The sequence below is a fragment of the Euprymna scolopes genome, chromosome 21 (genome assembly GCF_053919585.1).
Source record: "Euprymna scolopes isolate OS-2025 chromosome 21, ASM5391958v1, whole genome shotgun sequence".
NCBI classification, from domain to species: Eukaryota; Metazoa; Mollusca; class Cephalopoda; order Sepiida; family Sepiolidae; genus Euprymna; species Euprymna scolopes.
In genome coordinates, this window is record NC_136502.1 from 43484312 (window position 1) to 43491626 (window position 7315).

Below are 7315 nucleotides of genomic sequence, written 5' to 3' on the forward strand. Positions count from 1 at the left end.
TAATAGAATATATTTGTTGTTTTCAAGTCGCTTTCTATTTAACCCATAGTTGGGACCCTAACAGGTACTACTACTCCGGGTCAGAGTGGACCTGGGAGCAATGGCCATTAAAGGGTGGCTCCACACACCCCAAAGCCCGCAAGCTGGGGTCTCACCACTGGATATAGTTTAAGGTCATATTTAGGACGTCAATTGTATTTGTTAAGTGGTCTTTATGACTTTACCTGCCTTTTTATTTATTTATTTATTTAGTGTGCGTGTGTGTGTGTGTGCGTGCACGCATGTGTGTGTTTAAAAGTATTTTAAAGTGCTCTTGGAGAAAGGCCACTTCCTCCTAAGAAAGTGTTCCACAATCGGTGGTGTACCTTGAAAATCGGGCCCCTGTGCATTTTGTATTTTAAACATATGGTGAAGTTTAATCCATTTTATTTAATTTCTATTGATAAAAATAATTACAAAAAAAAAAAACATATTTGATTATTTCTAAACACAGAAAAAAGATATAAATTTTGGAAAAAAACATTTATACAAAAAATTTCTAATTAAAAAATTCATATTTTTGTACAAATACATATATTCTTTAATATTTATATTAAAAAACATTTGAGTATTTGTAAAAAGGAAAATATTCTAAATTTTTTAAAAATTTTATTCATAAAAACATGTATGCACTCATGCAGTTCAGTATCATCAAGAAAATTGTGTTCCACCTGTGCAAGGTAAAAAAATTAACAAAACCTTTCTCCTCTCGTGTTAAAACTTACTTTCTAAATTTGCTTGAGGCTGTTAAACTGCACACGTGCTAAAATGTTATATTCACTATTAACTATTTCTGTAAATAAACATATTTTAATAAATGAAATCACGTTTCAGATTTTCTTATGTGTTGATCTAGATTTTTGGATATTTCAAATATAAAATTCTACAGGGGCAAGACACAAGAAAATTTAAAAAAAAAGACATGTAAGTAGAAAATAACTTTTCTTGTCTTTGGTAATAATTATTTGCTGACTATTTGTTTTCGGTCATTTGTTTGTTTGTTTTTTTGTTGTTTTTTTTTCTCATCCTTTTTTTTTTTGTTCTGTTAAAAATGGTTAACCATCACCGAAACTTGAAATAATAAAAAAAAAGAATAATACCAGTTTCGGAACGTTCAAAGTATACAGGTCAGCAGATAATTAAATTCTACTATGTTTGGTATAAGTTATATTTTTTACAATTTCTTGATTGTTAAATATTCTGCATTTTTACCAATTTTTAAACAAAATAATTAAATATTTCGACAATTCTGTGAGTTTTGTGTAAACTCCTTTATCATTTCACAAGAATGTTATTATTTAGAAAGTCATTCTTAACATGGGGAGAGAGGCGTTATAAAAAAAACTTTTTGTGAAATTTTGAATAAAAAAAAAACATTTTATGGAATATTTTTGCCCTAGTTAATAATTTTTTTTTTCTTGTTCAAGGATTTTTGTGGGGGATACTTGCGCAGTTTACATATCGTGCTATATTTTAGATAGGATTTTCAAGTCGAATTCAATTTTGTGGTATCTTTTATTATATTGTTAGGTAAAAGTACAAAGCCCCACTCCTCATATTAAAAATGGCTTTCTAAATAATAGCGTTATTACTTCAGCACAGTCCATAAACTGCACAAGTACCTTTTTTTTTAATAATTTTTAATTTAGAATGTATTTTCAAATAAAATGAATAAATAAAAATATGATAATTAGTTTAAATTTATTGATGATTTTACAAAATTCTTCAGTTTCATTTTTATACTTTAAGAAAAAAAACTTGACTTTTTGTATTTATTTTTAAAAATTGAGGAATATTTCCTCCCCTTTTTTATCCCAAAAAATTAAATGTTAAAACTAAAGTATTGGCAAACGAATTTATAATGAAAAATATTAATAATCTGGCGGACCTGAAGAATCTTGCCCCCTCTCTATTTTTTATTTATTTATGTATTTATTTTTTTTTTTTTTTTCATTTTTTTTTTTCAATTTTTTTAGCGGTTTATTATCAAATAGACGCTATTCTACCAGATTATCAAAAAAAAAAAAAAAAAAAAAACAGATGAAGAAAAAAATCAATGTTTAAATATGCTCAGGATGCTCAGTTTAGTTCTAGTAAATCGACCTATTAGAACAACTCGACGCTTATAGGTCAAATTTTGTGTATTTATCCTTTTTTAAGCAGTTTTAGCTTTTTAAGGACTATTTCAAAAAGCGAAACAAAATAAAAGGCTAAATTACTTTTTAAAAAGGGCTAAATTCGCGAAATTTGGCCTAAAAACATCGAATGGTCCTAAAATGTGGCTTACTAGAACGTTGCATTAGAAATCGAGCACCTTTACAAATATTTAAATATTGACTTTTCACTTTTTTCGTTTTTTTTTTTTTTTTGGTAGACTAGTGTCAATTTGATAATATTCCGCTGTAAAAATTGAAAAAGAAAGACGAAAATTAAAAAATAGAAAAGAGAGGCACGAATCTTCAGGTCCGCCAATAAGCTTTTATTTTGGTAAACGTGTAGTTACTGTAGTTTAGCAGCGTAAATTATTTGACAGAAAAAAATATAAAAACTATTCATTTTTGGTACTTGTACAGTTTAATCAAGACATTAAAAAAATGAAAATTTCGAAGAAAAAAAAGTTTATATTGTACGTATCCGCTTAATTTGATCGAGTAGTTTTTTTTTTTTTGTTTTTTTTTACAGCGGAAAAACACGTTTTTATGAGCGCGCGTTGAAGGCAGACATCTTGGAATTTTTCTTAATTTTTGTTTGGAGTTTAGAAACGTCACGGGAGATAACTCCAGTTAAAGCGCCGACACTCCCTTCCCATCTTTAATACTAACTTTTCTTCCTAAAAAATCGAACCTTTTTGCTCGGTATCATAACAAATTGTTTTTTTCGCTGTAAAACAAAAACTACTTTATGAAATTAAGTGAATTTTTTTTTTCATAGAACTTCATTCCATAACGGATACGTACAATATAAACTTTTTTTTTTTTTTCGATATTTTCATTTTTTTAATGTCTTGATTAAACTGTACAAGTACCTCATTTTTATAAAAAGCACATTAATTAGACTCTAACGCTGAAATAAAACCAGAAACAATTTCATTTTTATTATTTTTTTATCATTTTTATTAGACATTCGAGGCCGCCATATTGCTTTCAAAATTTGGCCTTTCTAAAGTTTTTTCAGAATGTTCACACGTAATCGCCCCCCCCCAAGTAGAATTTCATTTGGCAGAGAGCTTTAATCTACAATAATAACACCAAAACTCAAAATGTTTAAAATAAACTATTTTCCAGCAAATTTGTAATAATAAATATTAACAATATTTTTTATATTAATTTTCTAAAAGAAAATGTATTAATTTTAATTTGTAATTTATTTATTTTTCCAAATTCAAAATGTCGGTACGTATTTAAAACTTTTAAAAATAGTTTAAGTATTTAGTTTTAAGATAACTGCCATTGGAGCAATATTATCTTCGGCAAATTAGTTCAAGATTTATAAAAACTAGTTTTATATTAATTGGGTAAGATTAATGATTTAAGGATATTTTAATATCGTAATAATAATTATTACGATATTAAATAATTAAGTTATATTATTTCGACATTGTTTGGTCATTAAAACCAGAATCAATTTGTTTAAGATAATGTTGTTTCAATGGCAACCATGTCAAAGCTAAAAACTTCAATATAACCAAAAGTTTGAAATAAATAAAATGTTTCTTTTTCCTTTTTCACCCAAATTAAATAATCAGAAGAAAATGTCTTACCTTAAAAAAATGTCGTCTGCAAATAATCTGAAGATTTCCAATTTTGTCTCCAACGGTTTTATGCAAAAACTGAATTTCGCTTTTTCGGTTCGTTTCGCTTCTTGAAAATTTCTATTAATAAAATTCTTTGACCGTTTTTTTTTTTTTCGTTTTTTTTTTTTTTTCGTGTATCTGTGTTTCTCGTATGCAAATAACTTCGATAATTACATATTGACTTTGTATTTTGTATTCACGATTAAATGAATATTTATAAACGTTACTATTCCCCATATAAATTATTTTCAAGGAAATGTAGTTTAGAAATTAGACTCAAACAAATTTTGGATTCATCATTTGTGCCATTTTATTTTATTTTATTTTATTTTATTTATTTATTTATTGTTAATAAATAATATAGTTTCTAATAAAATAATAAATCGATCCCGCATAATGGAACCAGTGGCAAAACCAAAAAAAGAAAAAAAAAAAAAAGGCCGTCGTACAATGCATTCTTCCTTATATATTTTTTCTTTTCGTCTTTTTTTTTTCAATTATTTTCAGCGGATTGTTATCGATTGGACATTGATCTACAAAATTATCCCCTCAAAAATGCAAAACAATTCAATTTTTAAAGATTTTTATGGCGTACTCAGTTTCTAATAAAATAATAAATCGATCCCCCATAATGGAACCAGTGGCAAAACCTCTATATAAAAAAAAAAAGTCCGGATTCGCGAAATTTGGCCTTTTCAGGGGGGGGGGTAGCCTTTTTATAGCCAAATTTATAGAACTTAACCATTTTAAAAGCAGTTTAATCTTTAAACGTCGACTTGTACCATTATGGGACTAGAACGTTGTATTAAAAACTGAGCACCCCATAAAAAATGTTTAAATATTTAAATTCTTGCATTTTTTTTTTTTTTTTAGGGATAATTTGGTAGATTAGTGTCCAATCGATAATAATCCGCTATCAAAATTAAAAAAAAAAAAGACGGAAAGAAAAATATATAAGGGTGTACATTATATCAGCCCGCAAATAAAAGTTATAAGCATTTTAAGTCATTGCAATTATCGGGTGTGAATAAATAAAGATTTCAGTATCCTATTTCCTGAAAAAAAATGTCTTTACTCTGATTACTTTAATCATAACCAATATTTATGAAACTTTCACAAGCTTATATTATCTATAATACAAATCTCACCTGTCTGTTTAAATGTATGTCTGTATGTATGTATGTATGTATGTATGTATGTATGTATGTATGTATGTATGTATGTCATATGCTACTGTTACCATGTAACCCAGTACTACCTGCCTCATGGTCGGGTTACTGGCGACTAAACTGGTTCCCCCGCCAGACTTGTTTGGTGAGGAGGGCGGCTAGTCTCCCTGAAGGATTAAAAACAAAACCTTCCAAAGACGAATGAACCCTTTTTCTGGCTCAATGGCCAGCTAGCACCGTGTATATTTGTGTGTGTGTGTGTGTGTGTGTGTGTGTGTGTGTGTGTGTGTGTGTGTGTGTGTGTGTGTGTGTGTGTGTGTGTTGGGGTGGAGAGGGCTCCTGTAAGCTGTGGTGAAGGCAACCTTTCTAGGAGAAGCAAATCTCAAATTTAAAAAAAACATAAAGCGGGAACCAGTACCCGCATTAACTTGTTGTTGGCTATCTTGCTCTTGCTTGTTGCTGGATCTCAACATTTTGAACCGAGAGAGAGACTTAGCTGTCATACAAAGTTAAGACTCTGTAAGATCATCTGTGTATAGATACTCCCTCAGGCATTTGTCTATTAAAATGGTTCTGTGGCGATGGAAGTCATTTTTGGGCTCATGGACTTTAAGTGTCTGAGGGAGTGGCACTCGTCTGACAAGACGTTGCAATCATCATGTATGTAGGTATGCCAAAAACTTTCGACAGAGGTGACCTCGATTTTCACAAGATTGGTATCATTTTGAAGCTCAACATCTCGGACAACAAATATTGAAAAATTGTCCAAAAATATTAATTCCTTCGTCCTTAATTGTTTTCTATAGGGCGGCGATTTTTTTGCGAACCATTTTTGCAATTTATTATATCGGTTGGATTGACTTTTCCTAATTTTAACGTTTCAAACTTCTGGTCACGTCATGGAGTGGAGGTAAGACGTCAGATTTTCTTTTACTTTCTTTTCCACCTTCGCGTCACAGGTTCGAGCCACTTTTCTTTTTTTTTGCTCAACACACACATCTAAACACCCCACGCAGCACTGGGCATTCAGGCTAGTCTAATATATAAAAGGCAAAATGGACATGTGCATTTGTGTATGTCCATAAAAGGCCTTTTGCGTCAGGCTTCTCCCGTCGGTTAGATTCCACAAGAAGTTTGCGCATACTTCCCAGATCGTAATATCTCGCATTCGCAAACGGACATGGTTGCTATCTTTTTTTTTGACTGAGTTAAACAAAATTCCCACCGTGCCGTCGTTTCCAGTGTTTGTTTCTCTTTTGCGTATAATTTTTTTTTTTTTTTTACATAGGCGTCACCACTTATCAAGGTCGAGAGGCCACTCAAGGATAAGGGTTAAAGAGTGAACAGTAGTCAAAAGGACAATATAGTAATCGATAGTAATGGAAGTTCGGTAAATTTGTTAACTTAAGTGGAATGGCTCATCAGAAACTTGTTCACGTTGGACTTGAAGACAACCATATTATAGACAGCTGCAAAGCAGGAAAACGGAAGACAATTTCACAGGCGTGCAGTTCTAAGAAAGAAGCTTTGTTCATGGAATCTACGTTTAGGTTTAGGCACAGATAAAGAGTGGGGGAATTATTGATAGTGTTTTCAGCTAGACGAGTGTTTTTTGTGAAAGTTTGGCGAGGGGGGACCATAGATTGAAGCTCAGTCGAACACTTTCCATGAAAATAACAATAAAGCAGAGACAAACTAGCAACATCTCTTCTGTGAGATAGAGGTTGCAGGGAAGAGAAAAGGAAATCTCCCACGAAGCCACGAAGTCTATTTTTGAACACTATCAAGGCAGGACAGGTCCTTTCTAGCAGCTCCTGCCCAGATGTGGCAACAGCAGTGGCGTATCTAGAGTATGGCAGGCATGGCCCGTGCCATGGGCGCCACTCTGACATGGGCGCAAAAATTGCTTGACAAAAATTAAAATTAGTAGTTAGGTATATCTAAGGTATAAATTATTAAGAAGAGGCGCACATTCAAACTTTGCCATCGCCGCCATTTTACATAGGTACGCCACTGGGCAACAGTATTCCATCCTTGGACGTACCTGGCTCATATAGATAGAGAATTGCATCAGCAGTGAGATATCTACTGGATCGATAGAAGGATCCGACCATTTTTCCAGCGGCCTTGGCAACAGATTTGATGTACGTATTCCACTTAAGGGCAGGATTAAATAAGTGAAACTATTCGAACACAACCACCTGGCCTTTGGGCTGGGTAGTATCTGTTCTGTAATTGGTCCTTGGTCAATGTAGGGGAAACCCTTCATACTGAGATTTATTTGGATACTGCCAGAGTGTCCCCTTTTTAGGGA

General features: G+C 31.7%; 1 protein-coding gene across 5 annotated transcripts in view; it reads right to left on the reverse strand.

Moving 5' to 3' along the window:
- The window catches only part of LOC145242166 (uncharacterized), a 252042-nt gene extending 247968 nt beyond the window's left edge, over nucleotides 1–4074 (reverse strand). For 2 of the 5 annotated variants that reach the window (XR_013862663.1, XM_080105145.1), the window contains exon 1: nucleotides 3800–4069. The gene's annotated coding sequence lies outside the window, so the exon portion shown is untranslated. Of the gene's footprint in view, nucleotides 1–3799 lie in introns of all 5 variants that reach the window. The other 3 variants (XR_013862661.1, XR_013862664.1, XM_080105144.1) reach the window with 3 other exon arrangements.
- Between the last annotated feature and the right edge of the window lie 3241 nt (nucleotides 4075–7315).